Source organism: Cynocephalus volans, chromosome 18, assembly GCF_027409185.1.
Source record: "Cynocephalus volans isolate mCynVol1 chromosome 18, mCynVol1.pri, whole genome shotgun sequence".
NCBI lineage: Eukaryota > Metazoa > Chordata > Mammalia > Dermoptera > Cynocephalidae > Cynocephalus > Cynocephalus volans.
The window spans coordinates 18,345,924-18,368,070 of record NC_084477.1 but is presented as its reverse complement, the minus strand read 5'-3'; the positions used below and the strand labels follow the sequence as shown (position 1 = coordinate 18,368,070).

The window sequence follows — 22,147 nt, the reverse complement described above, 5'->3', positions numbered from 1 at the left end:
CTATTCCATCTCACGAGCTAGGCTGACAGGAGGTGCTGGATTGTCAGAAGCAAGAGCTGTAGTGGTGGCCCCAGTGGTAGGACCTGTGTGACTCGAGGATCATCAAGGATCTGGGCTGTCCGGCTTCCTTTCCACAATGCCCACAGCCCATGCTGGGTGACCCTCTCCATACTCAGAAGATTCGATTACAGAATAAACGTGAGCCACCTGTTCTCTTGGCAGATGAGTCAGTAATCCCCAGATGTTTTGGCTGACGTGCCCTCAAGAAGTCCAAGGCATCCTGGCCTTGCTGATGGTAGCCATCCTGGCAAGGATCAGCAGGTCATGAATGACAAGGAACACCTCATTTCTTTGTTGTTTCTCCAGGTTATGAGAGTTTCCTAGAATGCCAAAGCCTGTGACATCTGTGGCCGCATGGGCATTCAATGTGTGCATTCATCCAGCAGCAGCAGCTCTGCTTAGGGACCTCCGAGAGGCCAGCTCCACCTCTTCCCTGGAGACCACCATCTCCACCTTATTCCATTTCATCCAGGACCATTTGCCATCAGTGGACACTGACCACAACCTGGGTTCCTAAGGGCTTGGTTAACACAAGCACATCCCCAGCAACGGCACCATCAGGCATTATGAACTCATGTGGCTGGTGCACCACATGGCAGCTCTGCTGATGATGGCCCAGGGGTTGACGGCCTTGTCCACCAGTCACTGCAGTCCCTCCTTCCTTGGCAGCATCTCGAAAGCCCTTGACCATGAGTGTGTTACCTCTTCTCGCTCCTCATCACTCAGACCCGGGCTGACGCTGAGCAGCATGTGTCACATCAGTAATGCCCATGGCAAGAGGCCGCTCAGCACGCTGGCACAGCTCTACTCCTTGTCATGTCAGGATCTTCTACCAGGGGGTCAAATAAGTCTGTGGCCTGCACCAGGATGGTCCCCCTGCCTCAAGGGTGACGCAGGCGTCCATCCCAGTGCTCGGGGCTGGGAAGGCCGGGCTGGCAGGTCGGCTTCCTGGGCCACCTCTTCCTGGCCTTGACCAGGACCTGGCCCGTGGGGTTGCACGTCTGCCTGCATCGGTCTGTCCAGGAGTTCGAGCAGCATCTGCTGCGGACCCTGCAGCTTCAGCTCTTCATGCACGAGAAGCCTCGGCTGCCATCTCGGGCTGAGGCCCAGAGGCAGGGGCTCGACGGGCAGTAGCTCAAGAAGCCCCAGCTCTGAGACCAGCACAACAGCGGAGGAACCTGCTGCCACCATCGCCACCATCACCATGGCCATCATGCCCACCTGGCAGATAGGGACGACAGGGCCTTTAACTTTCTATTTAGTTAACATGAAGTAAGTCACAGGCACCCACAGGTTCTCCCAGCACAACTCAAGCCCCACGATGCCCTCCTGGCCTCCCTCTGCTATGGCTTTTTAAACCTTGCAATGTGTTATGATTTCTCACTCTAAATAATTTATTTTGAACTTTAAAAAAAACATTTTGCATTCTTTTATTTAAAAAGGTCCTCCAAAATCTTCTCAATGTCAAGCCTGTGGCCCTGGCTGTGCTCATGCTATGTGGACATCTGTCCAGGCACTGAGGACAGCATTGTTAGCCCAGCAGACACGCCCTTGCCCCTGGGTATGGCCAGCACCTGGGACAGAGCTGGCACTGGCAAACACCCAGTGAACGTTGACCTAAACCCAGTTGCACCCTAGAAGAGTTGGCTTCTCAGGGGGGCCCATGGCTGAGCCCAGCAGCACCCAGGTCATGGGGTCAGGCTTTCAGAACCTCCCAAAACCCTTCAGATAAGCAAGGCGTCCACTCTGGCACCAGCCACCCCTGCAGCATGGAATAATACAGAAGCCCCTCTCTCCAGGCCTCAGGAGGAGGGATGGGCCAGCATCCCACAGCTCGGCCCCCAAACAGCTCCCACTGGCCTGTCCCCTGTCCTGGAACACTTCCATAGGGACAACTGCTACCATCTGAATGTTTGTGTCCCCAAAACTTCATATGTTGAAACCTAATCCCCAAGGTGATAGTCTTAGGAGGTGGGACCTATGGGAGGTGATGGGGTCATGAGGTTGGGGCCCTCCTGGTGGGATTAGTGCCCATATAAAGGAGGCTGAGGGAGCTCATTTTCCCTGTTGGCCATGTGAGGACACAGTGAGAAGGCACTGCCTGTGAAGCAGAGAGCAAGTCCTTGCCAGACACCAAATCTGCCACTCCTTGATCTCGGACTTCCAGCCTCCAGAACCGTGAGCAATAAATTTCTGCTGTTTATGAGCCACCCAGGCTATGGCCAGTTACATAAACATATTCACTTTTATAAAAATTAAGGAAGTCACCTATTGGTAATGAAAAGAGCTTCAGGACTGATGTCTAATTAAACAAAAAAGCAAAGCATGTATCGTTGTGTAAACCACAGGGTGTAATAGAGTTGTGGAAACATAATTACATGATTTGTAATTTCAGAGAGGGAGACTTCCAGGGCAAGGTTTTTGCTAATTCTCAGCAGGGACTGATGATCACACTTGGCCCACGCCGGGGAGTATTGGTTAGTCACTCAAGGCTGGTGCTGGTGTGAGAGATCACACAACTCGAGAAGCACTGACATGGTCGGTGTTTTCCACAGGACATTGTCTGTGTTCTGGGGATGACCATGGATTGAGGATTGAGGATTGAGGATCCAGGCCAAGGGTTCCTAAAAGTCAGAGTAAAATCTCCCCGAATCTCATAGCGCTTGGGAGATAATCTTTCCCCAGAGGGACAGGCCCTGCTGACTGGTCCCTCAAGATTTTTGCCACAGTTGAAAGCTGCAGGGTGTGGGTGCTAAAGCAGCAAGCTGAGACCTCCAAAGGTCACAAGTGGATTTGTCACAGTCTTTCATGGTTGAACAGTGACCCACTAGAATTTCCATTCAAATCCCTGAAGGGCCTTCCCTGAGGAAGACGGAAGAAGCAGAGATGGACGAGCCTCATTACAACTGTGTGTGGGTAACTGGACTCAGAGGGGACAGAGAGGGGAGAGAGAAGGGGGCAGAAGCCATGACTGAAGGTGTCATGGCTGATGATTTTCCAAAATGGGTATAAGACATCAATCCACAGGTTACATAACCCCAGTTAGGTTGGCAAACTCCAGCTGGGAATAAAAAAAGAAAAGAGAGAAAAATCATGCTAAAGTCCATCATACTCAAATTGCTAAAACGAAGGAGATAAAGTCAAATTTCTTTTCTAATGCAAATTCACACCCTTCTATGTCATTATTAAACAATAAATATCAAAATATTCTAAAACTACTTATTCATCACAAGAAGGTAAGAAAGTAATAACAAACCTAAGATTCACAGGAGAATGGACACACTAAACACAAAAGAATGAAATCAAGTCATCACAAGAGGGGAAATGACAGAATTGACCGACTAACAAATCTGAGAGCTGTTCATCTGAATGATAAAAACCAAACAAAAACCATGTGTCACTTTCAGTGTTTATTTTAATGAACTAAATTTGTGTAAAAATACACAAGTGTGGGAGTGGAAACATAAATGTAGATTCTGAAGAAACTACAAAAATAAGGATAATTAATCAAACAGACATTTCATAAATATGTTTGATACTTTAATGAAAAAGAAAATTTTCTGGCCAAGCATAAATGATGAAACATTGCTAAGGGCTCCCCACTGGCCTGATCTGCCACTAAGGGGCCCCCCTCAAATGGCCTGCCCTAGGGCCCCCTTGGCATGCTTGGTGCTAAGGGACCCCTGGCCTGGCCTGGCCTGCCTCTAAGAGACCCCCTGGCTTGGCCTGCCCTGCCCAGCCACTAATGGCCTCCTGTGAATGGCTTGCCCCAGAGCCCCCTTGGCCTGCCCTCCCACCAAGAGTGCCCCTGGCCTTTCCTGGCCTGCCCCTAAGGGCAGGCCTGGCCAGGCCTACACAAGAGACCCACTGGCCTGGCCTGCTTCAGGGCCCCTGTTTTAGTCCACTTGGTGTTGCTATAACAGAATACTTGGATCTGGGTAATTTATAAAGAAAAATGAAATTTATTGCTTATAGTTTCTGAGGCTAGGAAGTCCAAAGTCCATCTGGTGGTGTCAACAGTGACCGAGGGGTCTCACATTGCAAGATGGTGGAAGCAGAGAGAGCAGAGATAGGCACACTCTCATGTGCTCTTCTTTTAAAGCCCTCAGAACCACACAACTGACTACCATTTTTAATCCATTCACTATGGCATGGTCTGCCCCTGGCCCCCCAAAACTCATGTCCTTTTCACATGCAAATATATTCATTTCATCCCCAAAGTCTTAACTTGTTTTAACTCAAGAGTCCAAAGTTCAAATTTCCATCTGTGAAATCAATACAAGTTATCTACTTCCAAGATACAGTGGTGGGACAAGCATAGGGTACATACTCCCATTCCAAAAGGGAGAAATAGGCCAAAAGAAAGGGTTATCGGTCTATAAGCAAGTCCGAATCCAGCAGGGCAGGCATTAAATCTCAAAGATGGTGAATCATGGACTTTGAGTCCATGTTCCATGTCCTCTGCATGCTGGTGTGGGGGTTGGGTCCCCAGGTCCTTGGGCAGCTCTGCTCTTATGGTTTTCCTGGTTGCAGGCCACACTTCAGCTCTCTCAGGTTGTTATTCTGCCCTGTAGCTCCACAGGCCTGGGGTCTCCATGGAGGTCCTGCTCTCATGGCTCCACTAGACATGGTGCTGATGGGGTTTCTCTGCTGCAACTCTGACCCCACATTTCTACTTGGCATTGATCTAGTGAAGGCTGTCTGTGGTGACTCCAGCCCTGTGACAGATCTCTTCCTGGGCCCCCAGACTTTTCCATACATCCTCTAAAATCTGGTTGGAGGCTCCCAAGCCTTCCAAGCTCTGGCAATCTGTGAGCCTGAAGACCTAACACCACGTGGACTCACCAAGGGTTCTGGCTTGTATTTTCCAAAGGTTCAGGTCCAGCCACACCTGGGGCCAATTTAGCCACAGTTGGAGCAGCCAAAGCAGCCGGGGTGCTGGTGCTAGAAGCAGTTTTCCAGGGTGGCCCTGAGCAGTGAGCCCGTGGAGGGCTCCTCAAGCCAGTTCCCCGAGACCATTTTGTCTCCCTAGATCTTTGGGCCTGAAAAGGAAGAGTTGGCCCCAGAGCCTTCTGCAATGTCTTCAGGGCCTTTTTCTCTTGATAATCCCATTCTTTTGTGTTAATCTTCTTAGTACCATGGAATTTTCCTTCTGAAAATGCTCTCTGCTTCTCTGCCACATGGCCAGGCTGCAAATTTTCCAAACCTTTACACTCTGCTTCCCTTTTCAATTCTGGCTTTATGTCATGCCTTTGCTGCCGTAACTCAGAGCAGGCTCTTACAAGTAGCCATGCAGTCATCTCACTGACGCTCTTCCCAGACCATAGGGTCCGACGGAGGAAAAGCCAAACGCCTTGGCAGGTGGGGCAGCCTCTCCTGCTCTGGCCTCCGCGGCCTTTCTACGCTTTGCTGCCTCCAGCCCAGGCTTCTCCCGGGCTCCAGATGCGCTGAGCTGCTCATGGCTCCCTGCGTGGGAAAGACATTCCATCCTGGCTCAGCTTCCTTCCCTACAAGCCTCCTGCTCACCTCAGGCTCCCTCGAGGCACCACTCCCCCAGGACAGTGGGTCTGATCTCCTGCTTGTCTGTCCCTGACAATGCCGTGTGGCCACCTGGCACCGGGAGCTGGGTCTCTTCGCTCTGTGATGCCCACATGCACACAGTAGGTGCACGATAGAAATCTGTGGAAGGAAGGAAGACGGAGAGAGAGGGGTTGTCCGTGCCTCTGTAGAGCTTGGATAAGGAAAAGTGCTTTGCCAAGCTTGAGTCCTTTCACCCAGAAGGGCACCGTGCTGTGGTGGGTGGTCGTGGTCACACGAGGGTTGGTACAAACTTCTGCCTTAAAGTTAAGCTGGGAACCATCAGGGAAGTCTCAGACAAACACAGCCTCCATGGGAGGAAAACCATTCTTAAAGGGTGAGACGTATCACTTGGCAAGAGAAAGGAGTCTAAGGAGCCAGGGTGCTTTGTCTCCTAATTACACCCTTTCTAGGTGTGACCATCGAGGGGACCATGCCATCTGCTCCATAATTCACCTGGGGCCTGCGATTTCATCTGCACGAGACTTTTTGCCTGTGTTTATCAGGCACAGGGTCCAGCGTCCAGGAGCAGTGCCACAGCACAGAGCCCTGCAGGGGTCGATGACTGCCAGAGAAGAGAGAGGTGACCCATGTGGGGCCCTTCCCCGCCCTGCCCCCACGTGCTCCTCCTGAATCATGTTTCCTCTAGGTGGCCGTCCTTCCAGGGCATCTTTATGCCAGATCTGAAGTGCTAAATACTACAGCCATCCAGCGAAGCAGATCTCCAGATTCCAGGAGTCAGGAGGCCTACGGCATCTGCACAAGCCACAGGCCACAGCAACCCAGGCTCTGCTGCGAATGGGCAGAAGGTTCTGTCCCCTGGAGCAGCTGCTCACCCGTGAGCATCTGCACGAGAGTCATCAGGACTTGGATAAACTACAGAGTCCAGGGCCCTCCCTGATCCTGGTGGGGCTGGAGCCCTGGGACCTGCATGTCCACGAACACTGCAGGGGACTCTGATGTGGAGGTCTGGGGGCCACAGACATGGGAAGCCCCATCCTGCTGGGCTGACACACATGGTAAGAAGCATGTGGGGAAAAGGGCTTCTGCCATATCAGGCAGCACTTCCACTGCCACATTCTGGATCAGAATAGGCGACCCCTTCCCAACACACATATTTACCCGGTGCCCCCATGCATTAAGGGATGGCTCAAACCAGCATGGTGACAGCCCTGACTGCCCCCTGCTTTGTGCCTAATTGTACCTTGAGTCAGACGCCTTCCCCAGACTCAGTTTCCCCTGAGAGTGGGTGGGAAGGCGGATCATTCTGGGTCCCTTGGGAGTGAGGGGTGGTGGTGGGGGAATGCTCTCTTTGTCTTTTCATTTCAGGAGCTTTTCCGCTGTCCCATCTGTACCTCTCATTTATGCACACACAGGAGGGGGCAACTCCTTGGCTGACCCTCTGCCAGGGCCCAGAGAATTCAGAGATGAGGCTCATGGCTCCTGAGAGTGCTGGGCCACCTGCCTGTCTTAAGTCCCACTGTGACAACATGGGCCAAGGAAACTGCTTCTCCTCTGAGTCTTCCAGGGAGAGCATAGGAGTGAGGTCCTGTGCACCAAGGACAGCAGCCCTGGGGACCCCACACTGTCCAGTGGGCTTCTCTGTCCTTCACAGGAGCCAGCACTGCTGCTCAGTCCCCAGTGGGGTCTGTGCCCCCACATGACACGGGAGGCCCCGTACAGGGTGTCTCTCCACCCACTCCCCAGTCCCTTCTCTGGCAGGCAATGGAAGGAGGGAGTCTGTGTGGAGCAGGGGTTAGCACCTGCCTCCCGGCAGGCTGAAGTGAGGAGCCGAGCCCCTCTGTGACAGCCCCCAGGCGTGCCAGCGCCAGCTAATCCCCAGCCCCTCTCGCTGTAGCCTGAGCCCTTCCCGCCCCCTCAGGGAGGTGAGCGGCAGTGTCATTAACAGCGAGAACCTCGACTCTCCCCGCACGCACAAGCATGATCAGATTTTCCCTTTTACTGTTAATCACTTCAGACCGTCGACCACCAGGGTGACAATTACGTGCACCTGCCTATTCAGGACACCTTGACATCCTGATGTGTGGCCAGGGGGTGCTGGAGGGGAGGAGCACTGCCCAGAGGACACACATCCAAACCCATGTTTGCCTCAAGCAGGGCTCAGAAACCTGTGTCTGCAGAATCAGGACAGGTCACCGGGGGCTAGGGGACAGGATCAGGCATCAGGTACCAACTCCCCAGGCACTGCCTGGTGCCGTGTGGCTGGACCTGCTGGCCTCTGCCCCAATACTGACCCTGAGGCTGGTGGCAGGAGGCAGAAGGGCTGGTGGGGGCCACCTGGCACCTCCCAGGGTGTGTGGAATCAGGGGCTGGACTGGGTGCCCTCTTAGGCCATGGCAGCTTCAAGACTCTGCAGTTCTGGGTCTGAGAGACTTAACATTGGCCGCCGATGCCCAGGCCCGGGGCGGCGGCCCATTAAGAGTCAAAGAAGCAGGTGGGTAAAACGGAGTTGTTCACTCTCTGTGTTCTGTGTCAGGCAACATGGCTACTGGAAAATATTTTTTTAAGAAATCTGTCTCTGCAAAGCCAAACCAGATCGGAGGAGACACAGAAGCAGCTGCCTCGGCGCAGGGAGGGTGGGGACGCGGTGGGGACGTCCAGAGGCCGCCCCCGCCCAGTTCACCATCACCTGGTCGTAGCAGATGCTCGCTGAGCACCTCTGAAGTTAAATCAACGTACACAGACCACACCTACCGGCCTGCGCTCACCAGAGATCGCGACTTATCCCCAAACCACTCTCCCTGAGTTCAGTCTTTACAGACCCCCACCCCTCAGTGAGCACCTGGCCGGGCACCTGAGTAAAAATCACTTTTCCACGTCACCCTTGAAGGAACATATCACCACCTGACCAAGTTCTGACCAGCAGGGTGGAAGTGGCGGTGTCACGGGCAGCTTCCAGGAGCGTTCCATAAAAGACAGCTGGGCACGGCCTCCCTCCTGCTGGCTGGGATGCATATGTGATGGCTGGGCCTGAGCAACCGTGCTGGGCCAGGAGGCAACTGTGTGACTCAAGACCGTGCACAGCAAGGCAGGAGAATCCCAGGTGTCTGAGGACTCACGCAGGACTTCTGCAGGGTTGTCACCAGCACTGTCAGCCCACATGTGCCCAGACACAGGGTTCCCCTTCTGGGAGAGACTCAGCACCAGTCGATGTCCCTGCTACACCTCCCCAAATTTGGAAGACGCTTCTTCCCACAGCCCAGAAAGGGCTTCCCTCCCCTCAGCCTGTGATGAGAACCATTGGGCTAAGTGTTCTCCCGCCCGCTGCCTGCAGGCTTCACCCACCTCGTCGTCCTCGTTTCTTAGCCTTTTGATGGTCAAATACCTTATTCCTCCTCCCCCAAAACCAAACCCCGGCCACCGAAGTCCTTGGTTTTCAAGACATCATCCCTGCTGTGGTGTTCCTGAGACTATTTTAGGATCAAGACAGAGAATTTGATTTGTTTTCTGTCTTTGAATTTGGCCTCTAATGGTAGAAAGAAGGGCCATGGGATAGAAAGAAATGCCAAGAATAATAAAAAAGGATCAGTAAGTACTTCAAAATATTTTCCTACCACAGTAAGATTAAACAGATCTACTAAGTCTCAGAAAGTGCTCAGGGGGGAAGCAAAAAAAGAGAAAACCAGCAGACTCCAGAAGCAGCCAGCCTCCCCCGAGCTGCAGGTTCCGTGGACCCGCCACCTGGAACTTCAGTTGAAGCCTCTTGTTCCTCGGTGTCCTGTTCCTCGGTGTCCTGTCCCCTGCTGCTGAAAGCATCCTGACTGACCCTCAGGGGGCTGCGGTATGGTTTTGGCCTTGAGGACTTTCTCTACGACACAGTGTCCCCTTTAAGAGGGCTCACGGGAGATCACAACGTCTGGCCTCACTTTTATGAATAATTGTGCCCGTTTTTCTCACTGGAGACACCATGAATCATTGTACTTGGGATTTGTTTTAATTGGGTAGGGTGAGACACATAGACACAGAAGTGACCGTCATGAAGGAAGTCTGTACTCACAGATCCCTAAAAACAGGAGGCCCAGCCACCATGCAGGGCACACAGGGCAGCCCCAGGGTCGGGCAGGAGGCAGACGTGGGGGAAGGTGAGCAGAGCCTCTAGTGTGGTTTCCTCAGGAAGGAACAGGGAGGCAGGGCAAGCAGGCTTAGGGTCGTCTACTTTGAATAGTTTCAGGGGCTGCCCCTGGCTGCCTGTACCTGGCCCTGGGTGATTAGGGCAGGGGGCAGTGGCCCAGAGCGTGAGAGCCCATGGGGGAGGGGGTCGGCTCTGGACTGGTTGGTTTGCACAGGCAGGTCGTGCTCAAAACCTAGTCCTTACCTATGTGTAGGGATCGGCGAGTCCTGTGAGAGGCAGTTCTCCAGGCTGGGTGTACCAAGCCTCAGAATAAAAAGACACGATGAACACAGCACTACACCTGCTTGCAGCTCTCTCTCAGCATAAACTGTTAGCAATCCCAGAACCAGACTCTAGGCTCCCTTTGCACCTGCCTTTGTGCTAATCTCGCTCTGAGACTTATCTCAGCCTCCTAACACTCTGTGTCCCAATTTCTTCACTTGTTTTTATTTTATCATTTATCATCCTGCTTGAACTATCCTAAGTCTTTTCTGGAATAAGACAGTGTATAAATAAGTAAACAGAGAGAGAAAGCATCGCAGCCTCCTGCAGGACTTGCACACTGTGAGTGAAAGCACAGGCAGTTCCATAAGAAGCTGTCATGGACCCTGCAGAACCATGTTGCAGCTTGCACAAGAGATGCCATGGCTAGACACGAGCACGACCTCCTGTTGTACTGCCCAGAGAAGGCACGTATTACACACTTAATTTAAAATAACTCTGTCTTGGAATTTAGCATTGGGGGTGAGGAGGATTTGCTTTCTTAAAGAACTCTTTGGAGAAGTGGTAATGGCAGGTGTCTTAATCTGTTTGGGCTGCTGTAACAAAGCACCTTAGCCAGGGTGGCTTATAAACAACAGGCATTTAACTCTGACAGTTCTGGAGGCTGGAAGCCCAAGATCAAGCCATGGCAGATGCGGTGTCTGGTGAGGCCCCTCTTCCTGTGTCCTCGCTCCTAGGCAAGCTCTCTTGTCTCCTCTAAGGACACACTAATCCTGTTCATGAGGACTGCACCCTCATGACCAAATCACCTTCGAAAGGCCCCACCTCTTAACATCATCACCTTGGGGATTTAGGCTCCAGCATATAAATTTGGGGGGACACAAATATTAAGCACTTAACATTTGTCATATCTGTCAAGGGAACATTCAGAGATGAAAAGCCTTCCAAAAGGAAAAGAAGCCAATTTGCAAAACAGGGTGAGGGAGTAGACTTCAATGAGACTAGCTTATCCAATAAAAACACCAGAAACACACACAAAAAAAACCAGTATTTAATATTTTAAACCACCCCCTCACAAGATTACCATGTTTGCACCTGCCTTTTCATGGTAGAAAAACACCAACTCCTCGCATAATTATCACCTGCAATGCTGTGTGACTTCCTCAGACATCAGAGGCGAGGTTGTTTGAGCTAGGGAGTCTAGGTTTACAGGAAATGCTCAAGATTTTATTATTTGGGGGTCAGACCAGACAGAGTGGCTGTGCTATTTTTGTGTTATGTGAAGGTGCAAAGTATTTTTTTCCCCCGACTATGGAAATCCATCTGCACGTACATCCAAGACAGGAGCTGAGCGGAGCAGCCGTTCCCACGTGCTGGATCACGTGTTTACATTTTACCCATTTCTCTCCCCATTACAATATCATTTGGGGCCCTGCAAAGACATGATCAAAATTAGTCTCACTCCTAAGGGGACACTCTTTCCTTCTACTCAGGTCAGGAAATCCATGGGGCAGAAAGGAAAAGTGGCTACAACAAAGGTGACACCTGTCACTTCACATTAAAGAAGGTAAGAGATTAAATCATGCCAAGGCTGCTGAGTTCTGGCTCTTTCAGCTTTTTTCTTATTCCCTGAAGGCTTCTGAGACACAAGTCATTACACCTGCTGATCTTAATGAGCAGAAGAATGTCCTGAAACATTGTTACTCTTGGTGCTTCCTCCCCTCCCCGGACTCTCTCCACATTAAAGAGGCTGAGCTTGGAGTGAGCAAAGGGCAGCCTTGGCTTTGACTTCTAAGCCAGAGTCTTAAAACCCATGCCCAAGACAGTTTCCAAAGTCAAGGCTCTTATTTGCAAGCACCTGTCATTCTGAGCAGAGCAACAAGTGTCCTGAAATCTCACAACAGACTCAGAGCAAAAGGCTCACACACACATGCACACACGTGCACGCACACACAGGCATGCACATGCATACCTACGCACGCCCACACACATGCATGTGCACACATATATGTGCATGTGTACACACAAGCACACATGCATACACATGGACACAAAGGCACACACATATACACACATGCACATGCACACATACACACTTGCATGCATGTGCACACCCACATACACGCATGCACACCCCCACACATGCACGTGCACACACGTGTGAACACCCACAGAGCCTTGGGAGAGCATGTGCTTAGCCTGTCTTCCCACCCCTCCGAGAGGAGAGAGGGACCTTCCAGGTGGGGCTGGGGCCCATTCTTCTGAAAAGCCCCGACTCTGACCTGGCTCCTGCCCTGATCACCTGGAGCCTCTGCCATTTTCACTCATTGATTGAACAAATAGTTGTGGAACATCTATTTCGTGCCTTTCAGAACAGAGACGGCGTGGGCCTTGGGTCCCTGACACGCACATGCAAGAACAGATCCTCAGCTCCCTCTGAGGTGACGCTGAGGGTCACGCTACCCTCCTGTTGTGCTGGCTAGCCCTCACACTGCCACTTAGTTAGGAGGGAGCCTTGCAGGTGACTGCCTTGGGCTGAACTGCATCCCCTCAAAGCTCACATGCTGGAGCCCCAACCCCCAGGATTGCAGAATGATACCATATTGGAAGACAGGGCCTTTGAAGAGGTAATTGAGTTAAAATGAGGTTGCATTGGGGTCCTCTTCCAATATGTCCTGTGTCCTCATAAAAAGAGGAAACTTGGAGGCAGACACACATACAGGGAGACCACCATGGGAACATAGAGATGCTGTCTGCAAACCAAGGAGGCCTGAGGAGGAACCAGCCCTGCCACGCCTGGATCTCAGACGTCCAGCCTCCAGAGCTCTGAGACATGAAGCTTCTGTTGTCTAAGCCCCCAGGCTGTGGTGCTTTGTTACAACAGCCCCAGCAAACCAATACAGGCCCTAAGCTCAGCCGTCCAAAACCCTCATCTCACGACACACACTGATGTCCCCTGAGCATTCGGAAGCACATCTTATTTTAATGTCTGTGACTCTGGCAGAGACTTCATGGGTCCCCCCATCCTACTGTGGGTGGGAGGTCTCCAGCGGTGGGTTGGGTGGGTGGGATGTGGAGTCTTTGGCTTTGGGATTGCTGTTCTTCCCGTTCCACCGGTTCTTCTGAGGGTTATCTGTTAGGGTGCCTGCGCACCTGTAAGCCAGTGACCCTCTTCTTTGGACAGTCTCTTTGCCTCTTGCCCTCCTGTCTGTGAGAGTAAAGTCCCACTGGCTACATTAATACTGGAGGTCCCATTCCCAGACATTGCTTACTGGACCAAGGACAGAACACTGACTCCAGCCACATTTTCTTGGTCCTGGAATTACCCATTAGAACTGAGAGCAAGCTGAGCCTTTACCTCCACCTGCACCCGAAAGTGTAAATTTGGAGCAGAAGGGTGTCAATTCTCTAAGGTGGGCCAGAGGAACACAGAAAACCACCTGCCTGAGGGAAGAGCAAAGCAGGTGTCCCAAGAGAAGGGCAGCACACACGGGGAGGTGGCCAGGCCCTTGGCCCCCGGCCGGTCCCTCCTGAGGCCACCACATCTCTGCATCCCACGATGACGTCCTCCCCAGCTTTGCTTTCGCTGGCTCTAAACTTGCGACCAAATGTCTAACTTACCTCCATCTCTTCGTGTGGCTGAATATCCCCAGATACTATCTTCATAATCCAGAACCATTTGTCTATTTCTTAGTGCAAGCATAGGAAAGCTGATTTCTTTTTTGTTGGAAATAAATGTAATAGTTAAGTGCACATGCTTTGTATTAAGCCAGACATGAATTCAAGTCCCAGAGCTGCCACCTGCTTGCTGTGTGACATTGGAGAAGCTTCTTAACCTCTTAGTCTTGGTCTCATGTACAATGTGGGGACGTTAACAGCCCTCAGCTCCACAGGTTGCGGCAGTAAGTCAGTTGCACACATAGACTGGTAGGTGTCTCTAGCCACATGGAAAGATAGTCACATTGTCACCTCTCTTTGACAGTTACAGACGCATGATACCATTTGCCTAATTACCTGTATCTATTTGCACTGGGAAAAAATCTAGACCTAAACACAGTGAAATTGGATCTCAGTGATTTTCACTATATTTCTTCTTGCCTCTATTTTCTCATTTATTGACAAAAATCATTGCTTATATCAAAGAAATTAAGGAAACATACATTCCTCAGTGGGGCCCGATATCTGTTTTCTGAGTGTGCCCATTTGTCATCTCTGAAGTTGGGCATGACCTTCAGGCTCACGTCATGTAAACACTTCTCTTTACAAGCTGAGTGAAACACTAGTTATAGGCACGTTTTATGAAATGCACCTGCAACCGGAAGAACCTCTCAACACTGGGGGTGCGCAGACGGTGGCCGGGACGTAGAGGTCGACTGCAGGCGTGTGTAGAGGATGCTCGTGTCTGAGCCATGCAGCATTTCTGTGTGCTTGAAATTTTTCATAATAACGTAAAGGAGAATCCACGAATGCATGCAGGGTAAGAGCTGAAATGGCCCAGAAGTACGGCGAGGGGAGACCACAAGTCCCTTCACCTCTGCTCCAGCCTGCTTGTCCCCCAAGTTGCCTGCTGGATATTTCTAGTGTCACCTCCTGGACATCATCCCCTTGCTTTTTAGGAGAGGCCCAGGGAAGCTCCACCACTTGCCGAGATCTCAGTGCAAGCCAGTCTAAGCCCTCACCACCATGTCCCTGTCACCCAAGGCTTTCAACGCCCGACGCTTCTCTCTGCTCACCCACCTGCAAGGGAGAGCTGGAAAAGCCCATCAAGTACTCTGAGCCCATCCAGTGAAGATGCCGAGGGAGGCAGACTCGTCACCCCTGGTGACAGGATCTTTTCTTGCCAGCGTTACTTCGAGAATAGACTCCAACCACGGACACGCACACCGGTGCCCACCAGCAGCATGCAAATACCTGCAACCGTTCAGAGAGACACCGTCTCGCATGACACAGCATGGGAAGGGGACACAGGACACGTAGCCCAGGCCAGAAGTCAGAGTGCAAAGAGTCCATGCCAGCTGATGAGAAAAACGGACGAAGGATGCAAACAGGCAGGTCACAAGAGAGAAATGTGGCAACGAGCGTTGTCCACACACACCCCACAGAGATAAAGTCAACCTCACTCCTAAATGAAGAAACACAAGGGGAATTTTTCCTCCCACCACATTTCCAATGGTTGGGAAAGAAAGTGATGCCCAGTGCTGGGGGAGGGCGGGGTGCAGCCCCCACGACACCCACCTCTTCTCCACGTTTCCACTCATCTCTCCTCCTCCTCTGCAGCCGGGTGGCAGCCCACTGACCCCGAGTCTGTGTCGTCTTCTGGTGCGGGAAGTCCCTCCCCAGCCGCAGGAATCCATCTGTGCTTGGGGCTATGGCAGCCACACCTGAGGACAGTTTGCAGAAGTCTGCGGTCGGGGCGTTAACGCTACAGGAATCAGCACGAGTGTTGTTTTCCAGCAGAGACCTGTCGTAGAGAAAAGCTTGACTGGAGGCGACACGTGGATACAGTCTTTCGGTAGCAGTGCGGCCTTCCTTCCCACGCCGCTCCACTTTCAAAGCCAATCAAAAGAAGGAGCTGGTAAGAAATAGGGTGTGGGCTGCAGGTGCAGTGGCCCAGCTCCTCCTGGCTTTCCGTCCAGGCCGCACTGCACTGCTGGCGTTGCCCGTGGGGACGTTTATTGCAACATGTGGGAGGTTGGTCAGCATGCAGGTGGGACAAGAGCAGGGAAAGAAACCTGGGCACCGGGCACTGCAGAGCTGTCAGCAACTGGACTAGCACATCCAGCTTTAAAAAGCATCACACACACAATTAGGACTTTGGTAGAAGTGACTGTAAAATCGCAGAGTTCAAAGCAAATGTGATTTCATTCATGAATTTCATTAATTCACTAACTATCAGGCAGCTACTAAGTTCCAGGCAGTAGGTGGACACTAAGGACGCCCTGGAGAAGATGGACACAGCCCCTTCCCCAGAGCTTGTGTCCAGTGAAGGACACAGACAAGACTGAAGGAAAGAGAAGGGAAGACGTGGGGTGCTCCCGGGAAGGCTCTGTATTCGCCATGTCTTTCACCTTCTGTATTTCTGATGCTTTCACATCTGGGGTCTTGATGACCCTGGAGGGCCTGCCCCTCCCATGCTGGCCAATTCCTGGAGATGCCCAGGAGCTTGGCTTTCACGTGCAAACCAGCAGTCCAGAGCCCACCCCCACCTCCTCGATGGGCTCTCACACTCTGGCCACTCCCTCTTGCCCTGATCACCCCAGGGACAGGGACAGACAACCAGGGACAGCCTCCTGTGCTCCTCACACCACGCAAGGGGAAGGCTGTCCATGCCTCCCACCCCTGGAGAGGGGTCGGCACCAGCCTGTGCTACAAACATCCCAGCACAGGGACAGCTTTCTTCAAAACTCCCGTGAAAGCTCTGTACGAGAGTGCTTTGCCCTGGTGTTTAACTATCAAGGGCAGGAAGGACCTTTCAAATACCAAACCCTCACGCCCACTCCTCTTGCCAGGGAACGGGCCGCACAGGCACAGAGGCGGGGTCCTAGCAGCCTCAGCATCCATCACTGCAGGGTCACACGTTTGTAATATGGACCCTGAAGGAAAACACGCCCCTTTTCAGCAGGGTCTCAATTGCCTCCTACAAAGTCCAGTTCAGGCCAAGAAGAGGGAAATCAGGCCAGGACACGGTCATTTTGCATAAGACACGAGCATTCCTTTCCCACTGCGGCTGCAGCAGATCACCACGAACTCAAACATGCACTTGCAGCTCCTGACCCTTCCAGAGGCCAGATGTGCCAAGTGGCTCTTGTGGGAGAACCCACGTCCCCAGGCCCCTCCCGCCGATGCCCCTCCAACCTCTGCTCCTGCCATCACACCTCTTCCCTGGCTCGGAAACTTGTGGTCGCATGGGGCCCACCTGCATGATCCAGGGCACTTCCTTCCACAGAGCTCCTCATCTTAGTCGCCCTGCAAAGTCCCTTTTGCCATGATAACATGTCCTTTTGACAAGATAACATGTCACAGGTGCCGGGGACTAGGGCGCAGATGTATTTGGGGCAGTATTTCTGTCTACCACACCGCTGTAACCTAACTCACCTGGCCTGCTGCAATTTGGGGCCAGAGCAGAAGGGTACAGGGTCGTGCTTGTGTCTGACCTGGGCAATGCCGCATCCCCTGGCATGCACATGCCCCTCGTGGAACAGCGTGGGGATGAGCGCCGCAGGGTGTGGGCTTGGGACGTGCCTTCCTCTCAAATAACCACGGCTGCTGCCTGTCACCCAATGGCCACCAGCACCACACACCCAGCTGAGGGTCACACAGACCTGGGAGTGACCATGAAGGCTCAGTAACGTGAGACGCAGGGGCACTGCCAGCTTGGTTTCCCGCACATCTTACCTTCCCTCAAGACCAGGAGCTCTTCGGGGCAGGAGCCGTGTCTCCCCTCTCCTTGCTGTCTCTCCCCAGAGCCAGGTATACAGTGGTGCACAATAAGAGCCTGTTCCCTTAACGTACCTGCCTCGGCTTCAGGCACTGGGATGAAGTGAAGGTCTGTGCAGGACAACGAGCTACAACCCTCTGTCCCCTGCAGCACCGGCTGCCCCTGAGCCCCGGTGCCTCGTCCTCTGGGCATCTCTCAAGCCGAGGGGCCTGTCCCTTCAGTCCAGCAGGTCCGGGATCTACAAGCCCCGTGTGTGCCTCAGATGTGTCTGCCGTGTCCTCGACTTAAACAGCGAGCGAGACCTGCAGCGCAGACGGCCGGCGCCTCTGTCCCGGTGTAGAGGGCAGGCTGCAGGGAGCCACTCCCACCCCCAACACAAAGTCCCCTAGAACAGGCTGTGGTGGCTGGCGGCCGGTCACTGCCACCTGCCACAAAGGAGAAGGCAGAGCTCAGGCCATGACACAAAAGTCCGGGCCACCTTCAGACCGGGGGCCAGGAAGACAGTATCTCCTGGGGGCTGCAAGGGCGAGGACCGGAGCGGCCTTTCCCTGCAGGAGCAAAGGCCGGGCCCCTCGACATCCTGCAGCTGAGGCAGCCCCTGTGGGCACCCCCCGCTCAGGAAAGGGGACCTCCGTGGCTCTAACGAGCCTGCCAGGGCCCCCTGAGGTTTCCGAGCAGGGACACCCCGTCTGGCAGAAGTTGCCAGTGTTGGGAAGGCTGTGGGGGACGGTAAGGGGGAGAAGGTGGTCCCAGAGACCAGAGAGCAGGATGCCCCAGAAGATGAAGGTCTAGCCGCGATGACACATTTCCTTCATGCCCTTACGAGAGCTGGCTCTGGAGCGAGGGGGCTTTTTCCCCCTTTCTGTGCAGATGTGTCATTTGAGTCCGTCTCTATTGGTATCACGATGGCAGAGAACCGGGTGAAAAGTGAAAACACAGGGAAGTCAAGTGTCCTCTCTGTACCTAGACGTCAGCAGGGGTCACGTGGCCCCCTCAGATGTCTCGGACCCTCATTCCACCCTGTGGCAGACCCCATATCCTCTCCCACACCTCAGAAACAGGGACTGCTGTGTTTTCGTGCTCCCGCTGATCTCTGAGCGGCGGCTACTAGCAGATTCACTTAACCTTTATGGGTCATTTAAAATGTGTTCAGAAGCCCGCGGTGCTGGATTAGAGTCGGAGGCACCCATTGGAGTCGTGTGTCACTGACTGTACACACAGACGCCTGACACGGGAACCACGGGGCTGAGTGTGCGCACGGGTCAGCACACACCTGTACTTCCCAGCTCCGTCTGCTGAGGGACCTAGAGACAGTGACGCGCCAGCAGCGACGGGCACACTCACTGCCAGATCTTGGTGTCTAAGTATCATTCTCCAGTACAGGGGCCTGGAGCTCGTTGGAGAAATGGTTGATTCTAGAGCAGGGAAAACACGCTTTGAGCCTGGAGTGTATCACGGTGGCAGAAAGTGAGGAAGCACTCGGTGTACAGAGGATGGGGACACGGGAAAGGAGCAGGGAGCCCACCTCAGAGGGCGCCCTATGGGCCAAGCTGGAAGGACGTGAGCAACAGAATAACGACATGGCATCGGATGACAGCCCGGAGTACACAGTAAACACCCACGAGTCCACGCTGATGAAGTTATGGTCAAGGACGTAACTGAGTGGGTGGGCAGGGCCAGCTCCTCCTTGCAAAGGGTCCCGACGACACACACAGACACTCGCCCCCCGGGAGGTGGGCTTAGTCCCCCCTCAAGCTTGGGCTCTAAGCAGGGGAAGTGAAAACATGTAACTTACGAGGACAGAGACCTGGCAGCCACCAACTTCACTACGCGATGGGGCGAACATCCCCAGCATGTCGTGTGCATGTCACGTGCCATCTGCAAGGAGAATGCGTGGCAGCGTGGATGGGATCCTGGACAGAAAGGACGTTCATGGGGAAACTGCGGAAACTGCAAAGCCCGACACGTGGTTAACCGTCGAGTGCCGAGGCCGGTTCCCCTGCGTGGCGGCCGCAGCAGGGTGAGGTCTCAACAACAGGGGACCCGGTACAGGAGGTAAGAAATGCTACGTCGCACCAGAGCAGTGTCGCAAAGTTGACTGCAAATCGCAAATTTTTCCACAATAAAAGTCTATTTTAAAAAAGCTCTCGTGGAGGTCTTTTAAAATTTTATCTTTTTAAAAATGCGTTCAACAAACGTGCGTACAGCGCTTAGCCTGTTGGAGGCACTGTGCTGAGCACGGCATGAATGTTACTCCTCGTCCCCAGGCTGTCACACCTAGTACCTGTGCGGCTGTCGGGCTCCAGCGGGACCTTCTCAACCACCACTCACTGTGCCACCTCTCGGCTCATGTCTGCCACCTCTGGTCTACACCATGTCACCCGACGCTGGCCTCAGCCCCTTCCTTGATTGCCAAAAAACCCGAACAACTCCCCAAAGGAAACACAAAGCCATTCTCTCGAGACATGGGTGGGTACAGCAGACTTCGTCAATGGAGTGTTCTAATGTCACAGAACCAAGTCTTGAGGTGAGTGTCGGACGTGTCTGGCCTTTCAGGAGCAGAGCCTGGGTCGCCTCCACCAGGCGGGGTGCCCGGCCCAGCCCCTCTCCCCACGCCCCCTCCCAGCCCAGTCCCTGGGTGCAGCTCTTGCCGAGGTTGGCTCTTCTCTCATTTTCTACCTTCTCCCTGTCCATGCCATGGGGGAGAAGTTGTTTACACTTGGCCTTTTGCCACAGTGGACAAATAGACGTGGCCGGAGACTGGAGTCCCTCAAGCAGCAAAGTTCAAAGAGAACAACCCTGGCACACAAGAGAGGCCCAGGATCAGCTACGGATCGACGACTGCAGGCAGGATTTCAGAGCGGGGGGCAAAGAAGGACCCCGGAGATGACTAAGGTTCTCCTTGCTTTGCAGCTGAAGCCAAGGCCCCAGAGGGAGCACTAGTCACGGCAGGGCTGTCCCTGCCATGGAGCCGTGGAGGGGAATGAGCTGGGGAGGGGCATGAGGGTGGCCTGGAGCACCCCATGGGCTACCGAGGGGCCCTGGCAGGAGGGTGACACCAAGAGTGGTGAGACTTTGGCCTGATGGCTGCCCGCCCCGGGGAAGGCCATCGGGCAGGGTGTGGGCGATGGAGTCCCCTGGGACTCCTGTGCATGAGGCTCCCTCCCTCCCGGCGGGAGCACAGGTGACCCGCAGCTGCTCAGGAGTCACACAGGATGGAATGAAGACGAATCCCATCAGCCCTGCTCCCTAGGCCTGGCCTGGGCTCGGAGGCGCGGGGAGGCGGGCACCATGGCGGAGTCAGCCCCAGCTCTGGGCTCTGGGCAGGGGTCCTTCCATCCTGTGAATGTGGCGAGTGAAGGGGTCTCCTGCCGGAGACGCCTGGAATTCCACACGTGCACACACGTGCACACACGGTGGAGCCACCATCACACAGTCAGGCTGGATGAGGAGAAATGGGTGCGTCCCTCCAGCCCAAAGCTCAGCTGAACAGGGCCCTGCGAGGGGGACAAGGCGGCTCTGCCCCACACGGAGCCCCCACCCACCCCTCCAGGGCCGGTGTGCCCCATTCCCAGATTAACCCTCCCTGTTGAGTTAGCAGCTGCCCGCCCTGGTAAACATCCCCATGTCACCAAGGGGAGAGAGCAGTTCAGTCCCCGGCCCCCACCATGAACTGGGCTAATTCACAAGACAGAGAGGTGTGGGGTGCAGGAGGGGCTGGGTGGGCTCAGGGGCCGGGGGAACAGCCAAGACAGGCCCTTCCTCATTTTACCTGGAGGCAACAGTGGCCTGATCTCTCCCAGCCAGGCCGAGACCCCCCAGCACAGCCCAGGTTCAGGGATAATGTCCCTCTGCAGAGCGGGGTGGGGGTTGGGCCCCACCCCTGAGGCTCACCCGGGCCGCAGGAGTCCCTGGGACCTAATAATACACACAAATCAGCAGGCAGGCTGCAGGCCCTGGCCATGCAAGGAGAGGGAAAACTGAGCCTGCCCTTGGCTATCCCACTGCCCCTAAATCGAGAGGATGAGCCCGCCGCGGGGAATGGCAGGCATGCGGCCCAGCTGTCGGGGAGCCCAGCCCAGGCGCCCGGCAGGCCACAGCCTCCTTCCCGCCCTGGCTCTGACCAGCCCTGCACTTCTGTCTGGTCAGGAGGACCAGGCAGGTCTGCGTGCATGAACCAGAACAGCAGGAGGCCACTCGGAGGAGAGAAAAGCTGGAAACCTGCTTGAGGAAGGTGGCAGGTCCTCAGTGCTGATCTCATGGGGGGATCTAGAGAGAAATGGCTCCTTTTATCACTCTCCCAGGAGGGAACTTGCCCCAGACCTGCCCACCTTCCCACCACCAGCACCCCCTGGCCTTCCATGTCTCAGGAGAAAGCAGCAGGCTAGCGACCCAGGCTCCTGGACAGAGCAGCAGCCTGTGACTTCATCATCGGCGGTCGGCCTCACTGTTCACATCTGCGAAATGGGAATATTTCTCACTCTCCTCCTGAGCAGATGGCTCCTTAAGTCCTTGGCCATACAGGAAAGAGCCCTGGACCCAGTTCACAAGGGGCATTGATGCCATGAGACCCCCTGTGTGGGGGTCATGACCCACAGCCTCATGACAAGAAACTCGGTCACTGCTCTCAAGGAGCAGCTGAGAGTAATGAGTCCCAAGTTAGGGATTTGGGGCCCAAAGGAGAGTGTCCAAGCAGTTCCAGGCAAGGCCGCCTTGTT

General features: G+C 53.9%; 1 pseudogene; it reads right to left on the bottom strand.

Moving 5' to 3' along the window:
• LOC134366375 (selenide, water dikinase 2-like) lies at nt 1–21,315 on the bottom strand (annotated as a pseudogene).
• Between the last annotated feature and the right edge of the window lie 832 nt (nt 21,316–22,147).